The 22983-nt window shown below is 38.5% G+C and overlaps 1 non-coding gene across 1 annotated transcript; it reads right to left on the reverse strand.

Annotated features, from left to right (window-relative positions):
* Positions 1–1216: 1216 nt before the first annotated feature.
* On the reverse strand, positions 1217–1323 carry LOC141650676 (small nucleolar RNA R71). The gene has a single exon (XR_012546695.1). It is a non-coding gene; the product is annotated as a small nucleolar RNA R71 (small nucleolar RNA).
* Between the last annotated feature and the right edge of the window lie 21660 nt (positions 1324–22983).

Here is a 22983-nt window from a genome sequence, read left to right on the forward strand (position 1 = left end):
AACTCGAGTCTTGTTAGACCATGCATGTGTTAAGTAGGGAAGATTAAGTCGACTTGTAGGTGTTGTACAATCCAAGAGATTCGGCTCCGGGACCCAAACTTTCCTAGGATTGTAAGATATAACCCAACTCAATCCATCACAACAATAATTGCTTGCTTATAATTTGAGAACATGTTTGTATGATCATATCCCATGATTCCCCTATGAACCCATGACACCCTAGTGCTTTTAATCAATTGTTTACATCCCTTATTTTATTTACCTTGTTAGTTTATTTTCATTGCTATCTTAGTTTAGTAACCTTCTACATCAACCCAATTTGTGACACCCCTAGACACCACTAGTTACAATAGAATCTTCATTTCAATACCCGTCCCTTGGGATCCGACCTTTACTTGCCTCTTTACTAATTGTAGAGTTGTTTGTGAAGTATAAATTGTGTTTTGTATCGACCATTGACCAACGACCACATATGCTTAATTGTGAACACCAAATGGCTCCGATCAAAAATGGCGCCGTTGCCGGGGACGGTGTTTAATTGATTTAAGATTTCTTTTATTGTTTTTAGTTGTGTCCTTTTTCACCTTGGGGAAGTAAAACTCCTCAAGGTTTGTTCTAATTGTTTTTGAGTTGTTTGATATTTTGCATGTCTAGAAGGTTACAAAGAGATTTGTTACCTTTTGACCGTGAAATCGAAAGAACCTTGACGAATAATAGGAGACTTGTTAGGAGGAATTTGGGAGGTGTTGGTGAAGTTGTTCAACCCGCTAGTGAGTTTGTCAATCCTTTCGCAATAGAAGGAGAAGAAAACCCATTAAAAAATACCACACAAAATCCACCTACAATGCCTAAATTCTCGTCACACTCTATACCCACCGAGGAGGATCTACCAAATGGTACTCCTACCCCACAACATCTTACCGGAAACTTTATTGCCAAGTCCGCCTTCATCCAACTAGTTGAGAGGAGCCAATTCGGGGGAATGCCTAGTGAGGACCCTCATTCTCATATGGAAACATTTTGTGATTATTGTGAAGCTATCTCTCAAACGGGCGTGACTCAAGACCAAATAAGATGGGTCTTATTTCCTTTTTCGTTAATCGGCACCGCAAAGCAATGGTTGAAGGGCCTTGATAAGGCCACCCTTGGAATAGATTCTTGGAAGAAGCTAGCTCTAGCTTTCTACAAAAACTTCTACCCACCGGAAAAGACCAATATGCTAAGAGCTCAAATTACGGGTTTTAAGCAAAGGGATGAAGAGTCTTTGTATGAAGCTTGGGAGCGGTTCAAAGGTATTTGTCGCTCATGTCCTCACCATGGACTTAGCGAATGGTTTTTAGTGCAACAATTTTGGAATGGTTTATATGAAGATTCAAGGAACATTCTCAATATGGGATCAAATGGAATGTTCACCGAAGTTGATGACAATCAAACATGGAACAAGATTGAGGAAATGGCGGTCCATAATTCGCAATATAGTAGGCCTCGCAAGGCTACTAGAGGAGGAAAGTATGAAGTGGACACCGTTACTCAATTGGGTGCTCAACTTAGTGCTCACATTGACACAATCAACTTGAAGTTTGAACAAGCTATGGCTAGACTTGAGGAAAACTCAAAATCAACAAAGCATCATGTTAATGCCATGACGGCATCCTCATCAATCCCAAGCGGGATATGTGAGAATTGTGGAACCTTGGGTCATGACTCAAGTGAATGTAGGGGAACAACCGAGCAAGTCAATGCTTTCCAAGCTTACAAAAGTGGTACCCCTTATTCAAATTTTTACAATGAAAACACCAAGTTCCATCCAAATCTCTCATACAAAAGCCAAAATGTTCAAAACCCTCAAACAACATACACTCCACCACCCATGAGAAATCAAAATCAAAGACCCTTTTACAATCAAAACCAAGGTTACCAAAATCAAAACCCATACAATCACCACAATGACCAAAGTTTTGATGTCCAAAAAGCGGTCCTCCAAATGCAAAAGAATCAACAAGAATTTTTCACCCAAATGCAAAAAGATAGCCAAGCAAAAGACACCACCATCAACAACATTCTAGCTCACACCAAGATGTTGGAAAACACAATTAACCCAACTAGCATCTTCTAGCTCACAAAGACAAAAGGGGCAATTACCGCCACAAAGTAACCCCCCTAGACATGAAACGGTTAGTGCCATTCACTTGAGAAGTGGTACAAGATATGAAGCACCGAAGAAGCAAGTTGAGGATGAAGTTGTGAGAGCTAGTGAGAATGAAGTTGTGGTGCAAGGTCCCAAAGAAGGGGAATCATCAAAAGAAGAAAGCTCAAAGAAAAATGAAGACAAAGCCAAAGAAAAGGAGCCCATTGTGATTAGACTTCCTTTTCCAAGTCGTCAAGCCAAGCCTAAATTTGATGATCAACTTGGGAAGTTCATGGAAATTGTGAAGAACTTAGAAGTCTCAATTCCTTTCACGGAATTAATCAATCACGTTCCGGCCTATGCAAAGTACATGAAAGATATCCTCACAAAGAAGAAGTCAATCCGGAAACTTGAGACTATCGCCTTCACTAAGGTGAGTAGTGCAATACTTCAAGGGAGTTCACCTCCAAAATTAAAGGATCCGGGAAGCTTCTCAATACCGTGTACCATTGGCGACACAACGATCAACAAAGCCTTATGTGATCTAGGGGCTAGTGTGAGTGTCATGCCGTACTCGGTAAGTAAAAGGTTGGGAATGGGAGAGCTTAAATGCACCAATATCACTCTTCAAATGGCCGATAGATCGACGAAGACACCGCTAGGGATATGGGAAGATGTCCCCGTGCGAATTGGGAAGTTTTTCATCCCGGTGGACTTTGTCATAGTTGATATGGAGGAAGATTCCAACATTCCAATCATCTTAGGAAGACCTTTCCTACACACCGCGGGTGCGGTGATTGATGTGAAACATGGAGAGCTCACTCTAGAAGTGGGAGATGAAAGTATAACTTTTAATCTTGACAAGACCATGAGAGCTCCTCGTTTGCATGAGCCATGTTTTATGATTGATCATTATAGCCGAAAAGATGAGAAGAAGAAATCGGAACTCCAATGGAGGAAGAAAGTTGAAGATGCTCCATTCAAAGAGCAAGTGAATTTTGACAAGGAGAGCTTGCAAAGCTCATCAAAATCAACCAAGGAAGAAGATGATGGCCTCATTGGCCAAGAGAAGAAATTGGGAGAGTTGTCTCCATCCAAGCAAGAGATTTTCAATGATCAACTCAATGAAGTTTGTGGTCTTTGGGACGACGAATTTGAAGGGATCTTTAATCCCTACATTGGGCATGCCATCGATCATGATCAACAACAAGAACCACGGTCTATTGAGGACCTCTACCATAACAATGAACAAGCTTTTGATTACTTCTTCAAGGTGTTGAGCAACATCAACAACACCTTGAACATGCCTCCTTGACATCTCATCAAGAATGAGAGTTTGGTGGAGTCCTCCCTAAACCACCACTTGTAAATATTTCTAACTCCCTAACTTACTTTTCAATTTTTGTATTGCATTTTTTATTTTTTTGTCATTTTTGGATTTATTTTTACTTTGATCAAAATAATTGTCATGAAAAGAGAGAAGTGAGGGAGGGACTAATGATTTTAATTGATGTGTAGTGCTTTACCTTAGTGTGGGGATGGCAATTGCCTAGGCCATTCATGCCTTAGTAGTGCCCCCGCAATGAAGAACACAAGATTTGAAAGAAAGAAAGAATGATAAGGGAATGCGTTGGTGCACGGATGGAACTGAATCCGTGTACACAAGGACCAATCCGAGCGGATTCCTGAGAATCCGCCCGTCTGCAGAGGATCCGAGCGCCCCGATGAGAAGACGCCGTCTTGGGCTGAGCTGAAAACTGCAAATTCTTGACTGTCAAAGAATCCGAGCGGATTCCTGGAAAGACGCCCGTCTCACAGAATCCGTCCGTCTTGTGAACAATCCGTCCGTCTTGAAGCTGAAGAAAAACAAAGAAAAATCTCTGGACAAGAATCCGTCCGTCCTGCACGAAATCCGCCCGTCTCATCTCAGAAGAATCCGAGCGGATTTCCCAGAATCCGCCCGTCTCTAGGCGGGATTTTTGAAAATTTGAAGCTGAAGAATCCGAGCGGATTGCGCCTAATCCGCACGGATTGCCCCTGCGTCCTAATATTGTCGAGTTCTTTAAATACCCACCCCACCTTCATTCATTCATTCATTCACTCTTAAACACTACCCATAACATCAAAACCCTCATCCTCTCCATCTCAAAAACAAAAACCCTCAACAAAACTCACCAAAATCAAATCAAACCATCTTTCAAATAACAAATCAATCACTCCATCTTCATTAACAATCAAAACCAAGAACAAAATCTTCACCTTTGAATTGATTTTTGTTCTCATAAAGGCAAAGCCTTTCACATTCAAAATCGATTTGGGCATTCTACAAATTGAAGATTTTTGATCTTTCTCTTGGTTAGCTCATCAAATGGCAAGAACAAAGGGAGCAAAAAAAGCAAAAGCAAAGGCAACAAAGGCACCAAAGGCTACAACTCTCTCTCAAAGGCAAAAAGCTCTACAAATGAAGAAAGCTTTGGCAATGGTGGTATCAACACCAAGCTTGGAAGTGCAACAACCTCAACAAATTCCTATGGAAGCATCACCCTCTACTCCGGTAATTAATCAACTCTTGCATTATCCGGAGGTAACATTCATTTCCGATTCCCATAGAAATACATTTGTCAAGTTTGCTATGAAACAAATTCAATCCACCAAATTCATATGCCAAGATGCTTTAGAGAAGTTGGGTGTTCTTGAACAAACAAGAGTCTTTTTCAATGCCATGGGTTTAAAGAAATTGTTTGAAATGAAGGAAGTAACATACCCCTCCCTTGTCTTGGAATTCTTAAGTTCTTTAAAAGTGACAAAAGTTGAGAATAGGGAAAATATTGAGTTTCGTCTAGCTAACACTAGTAGACGCATTACCTTTCCGGAATTGGGTGCAATTTTGGGTCTTAGCGATGAACATAAATTTTATAAGCAATATGGGAAGTATGATCCCGAGCCTCTTTGGGAGGCAATCTCCGGGAAGAAATTTGAAGATTTTAAAGCTTGTCGTGCTCTTTTGGTCCATCATCCGGGCATAAGAATATGGCACAAAGTTGTGGGAAATACCATAATTGCTAGGAAAGACACCAATCATTTCACGGGACTCGATTTTATTCTCCTTGAATCAACTTTGAATATTGGAAGAATTCACACCAAGCCTTACAATTCTTTGAGGCTATTGGTTGATAGATGGCTCCATGTAGATAGTGGGAAGAAGGGTCAAACCGTAATTGTTAATGGCGGCCTTGTCACGGTCCTAGCCAAGCACTTTGATCCTAATTTCAATAAGGATAGCAAGTACAAGGCTAAGGATGGTGGCCATCTTATTGATATGTCCACCTTGATTAACAAGTTTAAGTGGGTTGCTCACAATTCCCTTGATACCAAGTATGGGTGGCTTACAAGTGAGGCTCGATCATTCACTTTACCCGCAAAGATTTGCCATCTTAGTGTCCACCGGACCAACTATTTACTTCCCCTATCCGAAGAAGCCGAGTACATCATTCAACAACAAAAGGGTGATCATGAAACCCCCTCCTCTTCCATTGTTATACCACCTTACCCCTATGATTATGAAGAGTTCAAACCGCAAGGAGTTGAAATTGGGAAAGACTATGTAACTCTTCTTATGCAAGCCATGCACAAGCAAGCTTATGAAGATCGGAAGAATGCTTATTTGGCTCAATATCCTCCCCTCCTACATCTAGCTAGGCAAGGACTCCTCGATCCATCTTGTCCTTTGCCTAGTTGGGCGGATAAAGAAGCCTTATTTCCGGGTGCATCAAGGGACATGGTGGAAGACAATGAGGTTGTTGGAAATGATGAAGAGATTGATGATAACATTGAGGAAGAAGCAAGTGGAGATGAAGAAAGAGATGGTGAAGATGGTGAAGATAATGATGAGGAAGATGATGATAAAGAAAGCAAGGAAGAAAGTGCCAAGGAAAGTGGCAATGTGACCACTTCTCATGAGGGAAGTGATGGTGATAGTAGCATGATGGAAGACTAGCCTTGGAGACTCCTACACTCCCACGGTTTGTCTATATCTCTTTGTATTTTATTTCATTTTGATCATTGTTGGTTTAGTCCTAGCAACATCAAAGGACTCGCACCTCGGTTCCTTTGAGGTGTTCTTTATTGTTCCCACTTTTGTAAAATCCAAAATGACAATCTAGTTTCATGCATAGCATAGCATGTGCATGAACTCCCCCATGCTTTGACATTAGCAATAGTGTCTTACTTGGTTTGGGGAAGTTAATGCATACGCAACGGGAGGTAATTTAAATTATCCTCTCCGTCATAACAAAAACCATGCATCATGTAGTATAGCTTAGTGTAGAATTGCATTTAGTATAGAAATCATGCATCATCTTTGTATAATTTCCATCATTTTGGCCATTGAGGACAATGCCCATATTAGTGTGGGGATGGGAATTCTAACACTTAACTTTTATTCAAAAACCATAAAAATTGAAAAATTTCAAAAATCATAAAAATTTGAAAAATTGAAAAACCAAAAACAAGTTCATTTCCTTTGTATATATTGTGTTTGTTTTATCCTTGTTCACTTTGATTGACTACGCCACATCCGAGACATGAGGATATTGAAGACCGCATGGTATGATCTTTCCAATCTCCTTTTTCCTCTTTATGTTAATGACTATGTGGCTTTATTTTGATTGATGCGGTAAAAACAATGTGAACTTAGGATTGCATCTAGTTTATATGGCATATTAGTTGGTAGAATCATTTGCATTAGGATGTTTATATGTTAGTTGCATCATGGCATGTAGTTGCATGTTAGAAAAATTTTGCGAAACCGTCTACTTGGGAAGCTTGACAAGTGTATATAGGCCCTAGTAGATGCTTTTTATTCTAAGACTTTGCTTGTTAGAATACTTGTAAAACACCCTAGGATGTGTCATGCTAGTATCCTTTGACCCATGGTTTAAGGCCTAGTCAAGAGTACCTTGTGGTGTGATAACTCCTTGGCTACCGTTTATTCCAAGGTGACCCTTGAAACCATGCATACTTCTACCAATTCATCCATGTTCTACCATATTTTTGTCATCAAAGGGAATGGGCACAAAAAAAAAAAAAAAAAAAAAGAAATCAATTTGAGTTCAAAGAAATGAAAAATGAAAGAAAGTTTGCAAAAATTGCATCAAATGAAAAGAGGAGCAAAAATAGACTCCTAAAACTTCAAATACAAGGCACCCTCGTTACTAATTGGGGTGACTTTGAAAATGTTCAAAAAGAAATGCAAAAAAGTTGTCAAGTATTGAAATGCCAAAAATCAAAAGAAATGGCAAAGAAAGTGTTCTCAAAAAGTCAAATGCCAAAAAAATTTGGGGGGAAAACAAAAACAAAAGCGAACTCCCAAAATGAAACTCAAACATCTATTGATCCCTTTATCCACCGTATCCATTTTTGTGCATGGTAGAGAGGGGACGACCCTTCTTCTTGTCTAGGCAAGAGGGGGAATTCCGCGATCCTCCAGCGTTTCTAACACCATAGGGAGTCTACTCTTGACAAAAGCATTTAACGATTGAGGACAAAGGTACCCTAGCTTGACACCTTTTGGAGGTGATTTATTGGTATCCTTCTAGGCTTAGTAGTTTGAACAAATTGCATCTATGAAGGATTGTGTACCCTTGAATTGCTTCCCTTGTAGATAATTTCCGCCACTTAGATGAGGAAAGTGGCTATTCTTTTTGTAGATGCATCCATTATGTGTTTTTGTGTGCTTTAAAGTTTGGATGTGTCGCCATTTTGGCAAGACCCACCTTGCCTTGCAAGAAGGCATCCTACCTCTGTTGGAATATGTGTCCTCCGACAATAATGCGATCACGACTGTTGATCATGATGATCACATGTTTAAGTCTCATTAAAATGAATACAATTGGGAAGTAATATTGTTACTGTCAACTGGTCAACATATATCGGTAATGATTGGCTGACTAGAGTTTGACATTACTGTCGTGTGACGGTGGTGATCAGTTGACCCCCTAGGTCATACCTAAAGGGCAATACTCTTAATTGATTATTTAATTAATCGTATAATGTTACGAGTTAATTAAATTACTTGAAAATTGACGGATGATTTTGGAAGTAAAATTTACGTATCATATTGAAATGGGATTAAATAAGGTACGGTCTGAGTAATTGAATTGTATCATTACTCGGATGAAATAAATTGTTTAATGTAACAATTAAATTGAATGAATTGTTATAAATACAATCTGTTGTGATTTATAAATGGTAAAATATTTTGGCACAAGTAATTATGAAATTACTAAGTCGATTTTGTATATGACGTATTTTTATTAATACGTTGATTTTTAATATGATAAAAATACATAAACAAATATATGTGACATGTGACATGTAACATATAGACAATTGACAAAAATAATATGGACACCATATTATGCAAAGGGCCGAAAATTAGAAGGTGTTTTAGCTAATTATAAGTTGTGTGTAATTAGTGGAAAACACAATGATTATATAGCAACCTAGCCATGCAAGCCTATTGTTCCTTGTGAAGAACAATTTCTCCATGCATTGGCTCACCCTAAAGCCCCTCTTACACGGTTTTTGGGAAGAGAAAATGATCATTGTTTTCTCTTATAATTTTACCTAATAATACTCTAAAAGGTTTGAGATTATTCATTCATTCAACTCATCCAAAATATAAGTTCTAGAGAAATAAAATCCTCTCTTTATCTCTCATCAAAACCGAAAATACTTAAGTGTTTATAAATATTTTCGGTTCAATTTTCTACTATAATTAATATTATACTAGTTTTGTAATATTAATTAAATTAAGAGGAGCCTTGGGTATATTACATAGGGAGAGATCTTACACTTAGATCTTTGTTCTTCCATTGGAAAAGCTCAAGAACAAGAAGAGAAAGGTGATCTCTCTTGTGCCCTAATAGCCGAAATCTACTATGTAAGGACATGATTTCTCCTCTATTTTATTATATTGTTTGCATGCATAAGACCCGTTTTAATTTATGACAAATAAATTTAGACATATATGAGTATGTTAAAGTGTATATGAATCTACATTTCCTTCAATCGGTATCAGAGCCACGGTTGTTTGCATGCAAATTGGTTAAAAGTTTTTCCGAGTTATATAAATAACAAAATAAAACTTGTAAAATTTGTGTTATTATGATATATCACGAAATTATTACATGCATGTTAATATTTCTGGTCCTAAAATGTTTTAGGATATTTTGGTTAATTTTTCGGATTTTTATTGTTCATAATTTACTATAATGGCATTTAAATGTGATTTTATGAATAAAAATGTCATTTTTGGTCGAAAATTAGCTATACTTCGAATTTTCACTTGGTTTTTGGATATGTTGTTACATATATTATTTTGAGATAACCTGTAATTTTTCATAATTTTTGCACTTGTTATGCTCGAAAAATGAATTTTTCATTATTAAATATGGATTTAAGAGAAAAATAGGTTAATATGAGTTAAATTTCGAATCTGGTCATAGAAAATTAATATGTTGTCACATGCAATTTTACAAGATGTGTGTAAAATAATTGGCTATAAAGAAGTCTTTTAGCATGATTTATGAATTTTTGAAGAAAAATGGCATAAATAGTGACATTATTAGTGAAAATTAATAAAATATAATCTATGACTTAGGAAAAACGTATAATGTTGCATTTTATTATATTTTTCAGATCTAAAATTGAAAAGTTAGTGAAAATAATTTTTCCATGTTTTTATGATTATTTTATTATAAATCGATAAACCGCAACATTGTTTTTCCGGAAAAAATTTCGAAACTTTTAACCTAAGATTTTGAACATTATGAGTGTCATGGAATTTTTCCAGAATGTTCATGAATTTAAATTTTGAATTTTGAATTTATTTGAAATTTTTGGATTTATTTGAAGTTTAATAGCTTATTTTTGTAATTTTGGTCCATTTATGAACAATTTTGTAAATAAAAGTTAATTATGGTCAAAATTATTAGTGAAGACTATATTTTGAGTCCTAAGAGGTTAGGGTAATTAACTTATGCATAAATATGAGTTTATGTATTTTTGTGATTATAAAATGTTGAAATCACGCAAATCCGTAAAAACCGAGTAATATACGATATTGGCTAATTAAAAGGCGATTTAGCATAAAAATTGAGCATGTTCATACATATTATAATGCTGCATTTTCTTTATGATTGTCATAATTTTAATTTATGTAATTTTACTTAGTATGGCCTTAGATTTTAATTGGTATTTCCGAAATGTATGGGAATATCGATTCGGTTGTAATTTTTATTGTGATCTCGTATCACCGTTTTGTAATTGAATAGATTTATTTTATTTTAGTTACAAATGTATAATAGGAAATTATGTAATTTATTATGTAATTTTATTCATTCCGGAGTTCCTAAAGACGGATTTCTTCAAGAATGGCGATACATAAAGACGGTGTTACATCGAGATGCGTGCCACAACCGAAGTTCAAGGGACCAATGGAGTTGGTTTCCGAATATGTAATAGATTAATAGTTTTTCTATTTTAGGAAAGGCCATACTAGGATTTATTTATCTTTATGCTTGCATTTTATTTTATGTCACATGCATCGCTAAATCGCCATAACTAAACATGCATTGTCTTATTTTATCGAGTTAATCGACCGTGTCAAATATAATTATCGTAGTTCACCGCTTTAGTTCACTTAAAACGTGATAGATAATAATTTGACATGACCTCTCGCTAAAACAATCAATTGAGACATAGCCTTACCAAATAGTAGAAACCATGAAAACCTATTTCGCGAGGGAGTGCACTCGGCCACACCGGGGTACAAACCTTGTTACGTAGGGGAAGTGGGTGATGAATGTTTATCCACCGAGTTCATGTTAATGAGGGGTATTTCGGCACACCGTGCCCTAAATTGATATGGGTTTGGATTATGGACACATTTATTCGAAATTTGGGTTGTACTCAACGAAAGTATTCACGACGATTTCCGGATGTGTTTCGGGCTAGAGATGAATATTAATGTAAACATCATCGACCAAGAATTCTAAAAGTAGAATCGATTAAAAAGTTAATCCACCGAGTTATGTTAATAAAGGGTAATTCGGCACACCGTGCCCTAAGTTAATATGAATTTGGGTCTTGGAATCATTTTTTCTAGTTGGGTAGAGGTCACTAGAAAAATGCATAAAACTTGTTTAAATCATACATTTTTACAAGTATTATTAAAACGACAATTGTTTTACTCCTTATATTTTGTTTTGTAGACCACTTCTTTTTCATAACAAATGGCAACACCAACTCCTAATACTACACCACTCGCTACTTCATCTTGGCTCCGATCCTTTATGGATCGATGTAAACTTGAAAAGAATGGGTCAAATTTCTCCGAGTGGGATGCCCAACTCAAATTAGCCGCCGAAGGTGACGACAAGCTTCGTTACCTTACCGAGGCCTCTCCACCCGAACCCTCCACTAGGTCCACCGCGGCCACGAGGGAAGCCTATGAGACTTACCAAAAGGAGTCCGCCGCAATGAAAAATGTCTTAATATTTGCGATGGAGGCGGACCTCCAAAGGAGAGCCTTCAAAATGGGCAATGCTAATGAGATTTACTCCAAACTTGTGACCATGTTTTCACAAACTCCGCGGATCGTCCAATATGAGGCGGCCGCGGCATTCTTTGATCTCGACTTCAAAGAGGGCCAAAAGGTTAGCCCTCATGTGCTCAAACTCATGGAGCTTGTCGAGACCTTGAAGATTCAAAAAGTTGAAATCCCCAAAGAACTCATCGTAGATAGGATTCTACACTCCTTGTCCAAAGTCAAGGCATATGTGCAATTCCGGGTGAATTTCAACATGCAAGACAAGGACGTGTCTCTTGAGGAGTTGCACAAGTTACTTGTGCAAGCCGAGAGGGACATGGGGTTAAATGTGAACCCTCCCAAGGATGTGCTCAATATAAGCACAAAGAGTAAGGGGAAGTTCAAGAAGAATGGGAGAAAGGGCAAGAAGCAAGCTCCCACATTCACCAAAGCTAAGTCTTGTGAAGCTAGCACCTCCAAAGTCAAGAAGGGTCCTCTTGATAAGTGCCATTATTGTAATGGCATGGGGCATTGGAAAAGAAATTGTTCCAAATACCTTGGTGATATCAAAGCTGGAAGAATTACTCCAGTAGGTAAATGACTATCCTTCTTTTATGTTTCAAATTCAACTATGGTAATATGATGCAAAGTTGTGATAATGTATCTCCCTTTTTATTGTAAATAGGGCCTCCATCAAGCAAAGACAAGGGAAAAGAAAAACAAGCATGAGATACCATGGAGAAGCTAAGGATAGCTTTTATGGAGCTTTGTTTTTCATTGTCTTATTTTAAGTTATGTTTTGAATTTTAGAACTTTAAGTTTCCGTGTTCGACATGGAAAGGTATTTTGGATAATGGTTTGTATTTTGGATGATGGTGACTTGGTTTGCAACCCAAGTCACCCGTTTTATCATTTATCCTTATGTTCTAAAATTTCATCCTTAAATGCTTGCGTTTTGAAACATAAGATAATTCACTTAAAAGTGATCCAATAGACAATTATAATGACGGGTTTCATTATATGTCCACATGCTTAAGGCTTGTGTATGATCATTTATAAAGTAATTTTGAGTCTATGAACTCTCTTAAAGGTATGTCAATCACCAAGTACACATATGAAATCAATAACTATTAGTCTATCTATGAGATAGTTCTCCTTATACTTCAACATCATTAATTTGTGTCTCATATGCTATCTTTGAATGTTTAGTGTATTCATTCTAAAGATAGAGTGGGAGAAAAATGAGGACACAACACACAAGGCAAGATATAATTGTGTACTTGTGTAAATGAAGATCTACGCAAGAGAGAATGATTTGAATGAAGGTATATCTATTTACATAGTATACCAAATAGATGAGATCTATAGTCTCAAGTTAGTTCTAAATGACTTAAGAGACCAAGTGAAGTAATCATAAGAGTTTATTCTCAAGATAACTACACGAGGAGACCAAAAGAAGTTTTGGATGAAAATGACTAATGCAAAGTCTTAACAAGTTTTTGACTAAGTTCTATATGATAAATTTTGACCTAATAGTTTCAATCATGAGTTTTACTTAAGAGCCTAAATGAATCAAAGTAACATACTAGTTATGATCAAAATCAAGTTGCAAAGTAGCCAACGTTTTAACCATACAAATGTCATTGCTTAACCTCCCTATGAAATGGTTAAATCTCCTTCCAAAAGGGTATTTGCGAAGGACGTATTCTAAATATTATTTGTATTTGAATATTGACATTGCTACACATCATTATGACATGAGTGTGTTAGAGATTTAAAATCTCTTTCCGTAAGGTTGAGATAAGACCACTTCAAAATAGGCATTTTGAAAGGATATGATGGGAACATATATGGTTTTATCCGAGTAACTTGGCAAAGCAATTTATATTTATATTCTTGACAAATTTCGATTAAGAAGTCAATTTCGAAATATGTAGAATTGAGTGGGAGTTAGGAAATTCTCATGTGAAGACATAGAATTTAGTGGGAGCTTTCATCCTTGAATGTATAAAACTCATTACTCATTAAAGAATGACGAGCTAATACCTTCCTTCATAAAGAAGCTTTTGAGTTTTCAATTCTGGATGAAAATGGACAATGATGAATCCAATTACATCATGAGATGTTGGATTAGTATTAAAGAGATACACATCATATCAACATTTACATAGGTTATTCATATGAATGAAAATGGGATTACCATTAGCAGTTATGGTAGTTCATTGAACCTGAGAACGGTTGATCTCATGATTATTAGTAACTAATGTTTCCGCCATTAGAATAATCATGTACATGTCCAATTATGAATCATATGCATAAGAGCATGATGATTGACTTGGTGAGCCATAATAGAAGCGTCTTGAATTCTCGATTAGAATCCGATGAGCGTTTTCAGTGATTGACGGATGTTCTATTGTGTGTCAAGAGTTTGCACATATTGTAGAAAATCCGAGCACATATGAGGATTTATGAGAATCCCAAATCTTTCAAGCCCAGGAAGAGAAATGAGAAGTTTTGGAAAGATACTTGGTTAAATAAGAGGTTATTCAAAACAATCTTTCCTAATAAAGCTAGGACTTGTGAGAAGTACTAAGCTAATAATCTTGTCAATTGTTACAAGATTCTACAAAACATATACCTAGTGCATTGTGTGTGGATGGAATACTTGATCGGTACAAGTTGTATTATTCATCGCAAATTCGTTCGTTATGAGATGATCGATAAGAAAGTTCTTTCAAGTTAAAGAACCAAAACCAAGGTCGAGAACCTTCATGTGTGCTTGGTAAAATTCATGGTATGAGAACATGAATGTGAAGGAAATTGCAAGTGTAAGAAGTTTGAACACATGGACACATGGGATGTTAAACTTCTATTGCAATCAATAAGTGTTTACACTTATGATAAACATCACAAGGTTGTAATATGATATTGACTACCCGAGTGTGATGTCGACACTTGTCGTTTGAGTTATTATTAACTCACCTTGAACATTGTTATATCCAAACGGGTTGTAGAGACAATTGAACCCCGTTAAAGTGAACATGGATTAACATTGTTTTTTTTTTTGCCCATAGTTACTTATATGGGGTGACGTCTCGAAGTGACTAGAGTGTGATGCGATTGATGGCAAGTTCAAGTGCCATAGAGTCATGTGAGATGACTAGTCGATCACATAGGCAGATTGTTAGGAACTTTCTGTCGGGCCTTATGACCGCTTATAAAGTTCTGGCAAATTTATATAGCCTGGTCGTGGCGAGAGCTACTATAGTATTCGAATGAGTCGATTCTTTTGACTAAAGACTATTCTCCTAAGATGGCACAGTTTCAGATTAACTTTGATTTGTGTTACTACGACCTTCGTAAATGGGGTCAAATGGGCATATTTTGGGTTATGATGGCTGTGGCTAGTCGAAGGGAATGAGTGCGATAGGAATTGTCCACCCCTTATCAGGGTTATAACAATATCTCAGGGCCACTCGAGGAGTAATGAACTGGAAATGCGTGGCCACGCTCGGATGGCATCCAGAGTGGATAAATCCGGTCAATCAGTTATTCTCCAGATCGAGGAAACCACTCTCGATATGATCACTTGCAAGTACGACCTGAAAGACACCTTGCATTGAGTGGGAGATAGTAATAGGACAAGAGAATTGGTGACGCACACTTGTCGAGGACAAGTGGGAGATTGTTGGAATATGTGTCCTCCGACAATAATGCGATCACGACTGTTGATCATGATGATCACATGTTTAAGTCTCATTAAAATGAATACAATTGGGAAGTAATATTGTTACATTGTCAATCGGTCAACATATATCGGTAATGATTGGTCGACTAGAGTTTGACATTTCTTGTCGTGTGACGGTGGTGATCGATTGACCCCTAGGTCATACCTAAAGGGCAATACTCTTAATTGATTATTTAATTAATCGTATAATGTTACGAGTTAATTAAATTACTTGAAAATTGACGGATGATTTTGGAAGTAAAATTTACGTATCATATTAAAATGGGATTAAATAAGGTACGGTCTGAGTAATTGAATTGTATCATTACTCGGATGAAATAAATTGTTTAATGTAACAATTAAATTGAATGAATTGTTATAAATACAATCTGTTGTGATTTATAAATGGTAAAATATTTTGGCACAAGTAATTATGAAATTACTAAGTCGATTTTGTATATGACGTATTTTTATTAATACGTTGATTTTTAATATGATAAAAATACATAAACAAATATATGTGACATGTGACATGTAACATATAGACAATTGACAAAAATAATATGGACACCATATTATGCAAAGGGCTGAAAATTAGAAGGTGTTTTAGCTAATTATAAGTTGTGTGTAATTAGTGGAAAACACAATGATTATATAGCAACCTAGCCATGCAAGCCTATTGTTCCTTGTGAAGAACAATTTCTCCATGCATTGGCTCACCCTAAAGCCCCTCTTACACGGTTTTTGGGAAGAGAAAATGATCATTGTTTTCTCTTATAATTTTACCTAATAATACTCTAAAAGGTTTGAGATTATTCATTCATTCAACTCATCCAAAATATAAGTTCTAGAGAAATAAAATCCTCTCTTTATCTCTCATCAAAACCGAAAATACTTAAGTGTTTATAAATATTTTTGGTTCAATTTTCTACTATAATTAATATTATACTAGTTTTGTAATATTAATTAAATTAAGAGGAGCCTTGGGTATATTACATAGGGAGAGATCTTACACTTAGATCTTTGTTCTTCCATTGGAAAAGCTCAAGAACAAGAAGAGAAAGGTGATCTCTCTTGTGCCCTAATAGCCGAAATCTACTATGTAAGGACATGATTTCTCCTCTATTTTATTATATTGTTTGCATGCATAAGACCCGTTTTAATTTATGACAAATAAATTTAGACATATATGAGTATGTTAAAGTGTATATGAATCTACATTTCCTTCAACCTCATGGTTGTCTTGTTGTGAGTTGAAGGGGCGGAGTGAGACCCGCTAATTGTCTCATATCGGCTATTATTATTAGGTTAGGTTAGTATTGGTCCTAGTCTTTGTCACCTCTTTGCTCGGAACGAGCAAAGGTTCGGTTTGGGGATATTTGATGCGACCATAATTGGCGCATATTTAGCTCCCGAATTACCATTGTTTCTATGCTTTTTAGTGCCTATTTGGGTCATTTCTTATCTTTAGTTCTTTGTTTTGCATATTCTTTGAGATTTTGATCCCTTGGTAGGAAAGGAGTAAGAATCTTGCATTTTCATGGCAAAACAAGGCTAAATTGATCATATTCAATGACCAAGCATCAAGGAGAGACAAGACTAGAAGGCCTTTGTACATAGCATAGTAGAAGAGCATTGTTGAGAAAAGGATCCTTGAGTCCCCAAGGAAATCCCCAAGGAATTCGTGAAGAAAAGGGAAGAAAAAGAAGAAGGAAAGTTGCTGAACTACAATCCGAACGGATTGTAGAGAATCCGTCCGTCCTCGCCAATCCGAGCGTCCCGCAAAGGAATCCGCCCGGATTCCCCCTCGCCAGTCCGAGCGTCTTGCCCAAGAATCCGCTCGGATCCCTCAGCCCAGATCCGGCCGTCCCGACTCCCATCCGCACGGATCGCAGCACAGCACGTTTTCATTCCTCAAGCATCGATAAGAGAAGCCCTTCTCTCGGATAATCCCGGAGGCTCCTTGCTCAACTTAAAAGTGTAATTACTAGTTTAGCCCTTAGTTAACCCTAATGCATCCTCCCTAATTTTCACTATAAATACCCCATTAGTCTAATTAGAGGAGCATGTTCTTCTTATCAATAATTAGTGTAGTTAATATCAATCAAATATCTCTTCAATATTGTAATCAAATATTAATCAAGTTTTAATCCAAGTTTTAGTTCTTTAATCTCTCTCTTGTTCTTACTTTATTTTGGGTAATTGAAGATTATTTGGGTTATTATTGAGAGATTGACAACCTCTCAATCTAGGATTCAAGTACTTCTATTATTCTTGCTTTATTATTGGAATCATTAGTAGGTATAATCTCTTAATCCCTTTTTAATTATTGCTAATTACTTTCATTTATTCATCATGTTTCATTATGTTAGTATGATTGACAACCTCACTAGCATGATCAATATGATAATGAGTGAGTAGTCTCTTAGCTAGGGTTTAATGGGTGATTAAGGGAAACCAACATGGGGAATGATTCATGCTTAAATTAATATGCTTTCATATCTTATTTGCTTGCTTGTTTTGATCTTAATACATGCACATGTTATATTTGATGAAATGCTAAGCCTATGAATCCTTGCATTTACTATCATCTTCTATCCTTTCAACTTGACTTGTAAGACATAACCCAACTCGAGTCTTGTTAGACCATGCATGTGTTAAGTAGAGAAGATTAAGTCGACTTGTAGGTGTTGTACAATCCAAGAGATTCGGCTCCGGGACCCAAACTTTCCTAGGATTGTAAGATATAACCCAACTCAATCCATCACAACAATAATTGCTTGCTTATAATTTGAGAACATGTTTGTATGATCATATCCCATGATTCCCCTATGAACCCATGACACCCTAGTGCTTTTAATCAATTGTTTACATCCCTTATTTTATTTACCTTGTTAGTTTATTTTCATTGCTATCTTAGTTTAGTAACCTTCTACATCAACCCAATTTGTGACACCCCTAGACACCACTAGTTACAATAGAATCTTCATTTCAATACCCGTCCCTTGGGATCCGACCTTTACTTGCCTCTTTACTAATTGTAGAGTTGTTTGTGAAGTATAAATTGTGTTTTGTATCGACCATTGACCAACGACCACATATGCTTAATTGTGAACACCAAATGGCTCCGATCAGCAAGATAAGGTAGGCTCCGCCAAGCCGGCAGACCCACCCACATGCACATAATTATAAACGTGATAACAGGCGGCTCAGACGTAAGCGGGATGACGTATTCAGCAGCTAAGAGACGTGCTACGGAGACCAAAGGAGATAGGCCAGCTAATTTGTGCAGAATTTCTCACAGTGACCTGCCAGCGGTCAGCTTTGATGAAGGAGATACATACGACGAACGAGAACATCATGACGCACTAATTATCACCTTATCAATGGCCAATTGCACAGTTAGAAAGGTCTTGGTAGATACAGGAAGCTTAGTCAACTTGATCATGCTGAAAACTATAGAAAATATGGGATTCAGCGAGAAGGATTTGCAGAAGAAGACTATTCCGCTAGTAGGCTTCAGTGGGGAAACAGCCAGCTCGCTAGGGGAGATAGTCATCCCAACCTATGTGGGGGGAGTCAACAAGCAAGTCAGGTACCTGGTTATAGATGGCCCCTCTACTTACAACGTCATCTTGGGAAGACCATGGTTGCACCAGATGAAAGCAGTCCCCTCAACATACCACCAGTGCATAAAGTTCCCCACACCATGGGGAGTAGAGACAGTAAGAGGAGATCAGGAGGAAGCCAGAAGCTGCTATAAGAAGGCACTCAAGTGCACTGCCAGCCCCCTCGCATAGCAATTATAGAAGCAGCCTATCTAGGACGAATACATCGAACCTCCAGCAGAAGAGCTGGATCAAATCAACCTGGATAAGTTGCACCCAGAACGAACCGTGCTCATTGGAGCAGGATGTACAGGAAGCTTAAGATAGCAGCTAGTCAAGTTCTTACAAGATAACATGGATTGTTTTGCATGGTCACACGATGACATGTCAGGAATAGATCCGTCCATCATAACATATCAGCTTAGTGTGAACCCAAAGTGTAAGCCCGTCCAGCAGAGGAGAAGGAAGTTTGCAGCGGAGAGAAATAAGGTAATCAACCATGAAGTAGATAGCCTGCTGGCAGCGAAGAAAATAAGAGAAGTAAAATATCCAGAATGGCTGTCTAACGTAGTGGTGGTGCCTAAGAAGAATGGGAAGTGGAGAGTATGTGTGGACTTCACCGATCTCAACAAAGCATGCCCTAAAGATCCATTCCCGCTGCCTCATATTGATGCAATGGTAGACACAACAACTGGACACGAGATGTTAACATTCCTGGACGCATGGAGTGGATACAATCAGATGAAGATGGATCCTGCAGGTCAAGAGAAGACGGCATTTATGTCTGAAAGAGGAATATATTGCTACAACGTCATGCCATTCGGCCTAAAGAATGCAGGCTCCACATATCAAAGGTCAAGTTAATGAGAATGTTCAAAGATCAGATAGGAAGAACAATGGAGGTGTATATTGATGACATAGTAGTGAAATCAGAGAAGGCCAAAGATCACATGCGGCATCGCGTAAACATTCAAAGACCCTCGGGAATACAAGATGAAGCTAAACCCATCTAAATGCACCTTCGGAGTATCTTCTGGCAAATTCTTGGGCTATATCGTAACTCAAAGAGGGATAGAGGCCAGCATCGAGCAGATCAAAGCCATCTTGCAGCTAGAGTCACCTGAGAAGCCTAACAATGTTCAAAGACTAGCCGGGAAGGTAGCAGCCCTGAACAGGTTCATTTCAAGATCTTCAGATAAATGCAGGCTGTTTTACGACGTACTAAGGAAAAGCCAGAAGTTTGAATGGACCTTTGAGCACGAGCAAGCCTTCAGAGAGCTGAAGCATTACCTCAGCAGGCCGCCGCTGCAATCAAAGCCGGAGCCAGAAGAACCACTATTCCTATACCTAGCCGTCACAGAGGTAGCAGTGAGTGCTGTCCTGGTCAGAGAGCAAGAAAGGGAGCAGAAGCCAGTATACTACGTGAGCAAGTCTCTGCTGCCGGCAGAGACCAGGTACACATCCCTTGAAAAGTTAGTACTAGCATTGGTAGTAGCGTCTCGCAAACTGCGCCCCTATTTTGAATCCCACATCATACACGTCGTGACCAACTACCCGCTAAAAGCTATCATGAGAAAGCCTGAACTGTCAGGCAGAATGTCGAAATGGTGTGTACACCTCAGTGGGTACGACATCCAATATGACCCCAGAACAGCAATCAAATCACAAGCATTGGCCGACTTCGTATCAGACTTCAGTCCTGCCATCCAGAATCTTGCAGATACAGAGATCCTCACCTTAGAAGGAAGCAAGGAGGCAGAAGTCTGGCAGATGCATATTGACGGAGCCTCCACCAAAGGGGGGCAGGCGTAGGATTAATCCTGCGGTCACCACAGGGAGACCTGATAGCACAAGCAGTGAGATGTGAATTCAAGACAACCAACAATGAAACAGAATACGAGGCCTTGATATTAGGAATGAAGCTAGCTTTGGAGTTAGGGGTCAGGCACCTGCTCATATCCAGTGACTCTCTATTAATAGTCAACCACGTGAATGACGAGTTTATAGCCAGAGATTCGAAGATGATTGCATACCTAAAAGTGGCGAAGGAGTTAAAATAGAAATTCGAAACTTGCAAGCTTAAACAGATCCCTAGAGATCAGAACGTGGAAGCAGACGCCCTAGAAACCCTGGGGGCAACATTTAAACCAACAGAGCTATCCATCATTCCAATAGCACACATGCTGGAACCGTCTATTTAGAAGGCGGACGAAATAGACAGAGGTGAACTGGAGGATCCACAGAGCGAGAAAAAAATCCGAGCAGTTACAGAGGAAGGTGAGAGCTCCCAGCCAGACAGGCAGACACCAGACCAAATAGCCGATCAGGCAGACGACTGGCGCACACCTTACCTAGACTGGCTGCGCTATAACAAGCAACCAGATGACAAGAAGGAAGTGAGAGCTTTCAGAGTGAAGGCCTCCAGATTCATACTTACTGATGACACATTGTTTAGAAAATCGCTAGCAGGCCCCTACCTACGGTGCCTGGGCAAGGAAGAAGCACAGACTGTGTTGCATGCTCTCCATAGTGGCGAATGTGGAAACCATGCAGGGGCAGGAGTCTGGCAAATAAAGCCCTCAGACAGGGATACTATTGGCCTACGATGAAGGCAGATGCAGCAGAATACGCACGAAAATGTGACGCCGCGCCGCGCTCAAAGACCAATGATCCATCAGCCAGCAGAGCCCCTGCACCCTATTATTTCTCCCTGGCCATTCATGGCATGGGGCATGGACATAGTAGGCCCTCTACCACGGGCCACAGGAAATAGAACTTGGATGTTAGCAATGACAGATTACTTCTCCAAGTGGATAGAGGCAGAAGCATTCACGGAGGTAAAAGATAAACAGGTCATTTCATTCAAAAAGCGAAACATCATTTGCAGATTTGGTATCCCATAAGAAATCATATGTGACAATGGCTCACAATTCATCTCAAACGATACCGAGGGATACTGTGCGAGGTGGAACATCACCTTAAAAAAGTCAGCACCTAGGACTCCAAAGTCCAACGGGCAAGCTGAATCCAGCAACAAAATCATCATGGACAATCTGAGAAGGAGGTTACAGGAGTTAGGAGGAAAGTGGGCAGATAAATTGCCACTAGTGTTATGGTCAGCCAGAACGACACCAAAGATAGCAACAGGTCAAACACCCTTCAGCCTGGTGTTTGGCGCAGAAGCAGTCATTCCGTCAGAAGTTCTAGTTCCCACTCACAGGTATGAAAATATGACAAGGGAACTAAACAATGTAGAGATGAGCAGAAGCCTGGACACAATTGACGAGCTGCGAGCAAGCGCAAAAATCCGTCTGGCTGCCTACAAACAGTCTGTGGCCAGGAGTTATAACAAGAATGTGAAAGTCAGGCTCCTGGAGGTAGGAGACCTGGTTCTCCGAGAGGTGTTTCAAAACACCAAGAATCGAAAAGCAGGCAAATTCGCCTACAAATGGGAAGGACCATACCAGGTAGAAGGAGTTGTTGGCCATGGTGCATACAGACTGATGACTATGGACGGTCAAATTATACAACGCCCATGGAACATACTTCACCTGAAGAGATATTACTTTTAATAATAAGTAGACTCTAGCTTTCGGAATGATGTACTATGAAAAGCCAAACCGTGTTTTAAAAGTTAAAATAAAAATACGGTAGTAGGCATAATGCCAATTTCACTTTTATTTCTGGCGTCTCTAGTTATTTTTAAGACTTTAAACTACTATTAAATGATGTGGTCTGGCAGCGTCCTGGGACCACAATTGCTCTGGTACCCCATGAGATGGCGACAGGTACTTTACATCACTTTAATAGATTCTCTTATTTTCAGGCTTCTCTAAGTACACCACTTTGAATTCTGGTATCTATGGTACTTTGAAAGGATGTCTAGCAGGACTGTCAACTGCCAACATGGGGTGACAAGGCACATGGC

Source organism: Silene latifolia, chromosome 3, assembly GCF_048544455.1.
Source record: "Silene latifolia isolate original U9 population chromosome 3, ASM4854445v1, whole genome shotgun sequence".
Classification (NCBI taxonomy): Eukaryota; Viridiplantae; Streptophyta; class Magnoliopsida; order Caryophyllales; family Caryophyllaceae; genus Silene; species Silene latifolia.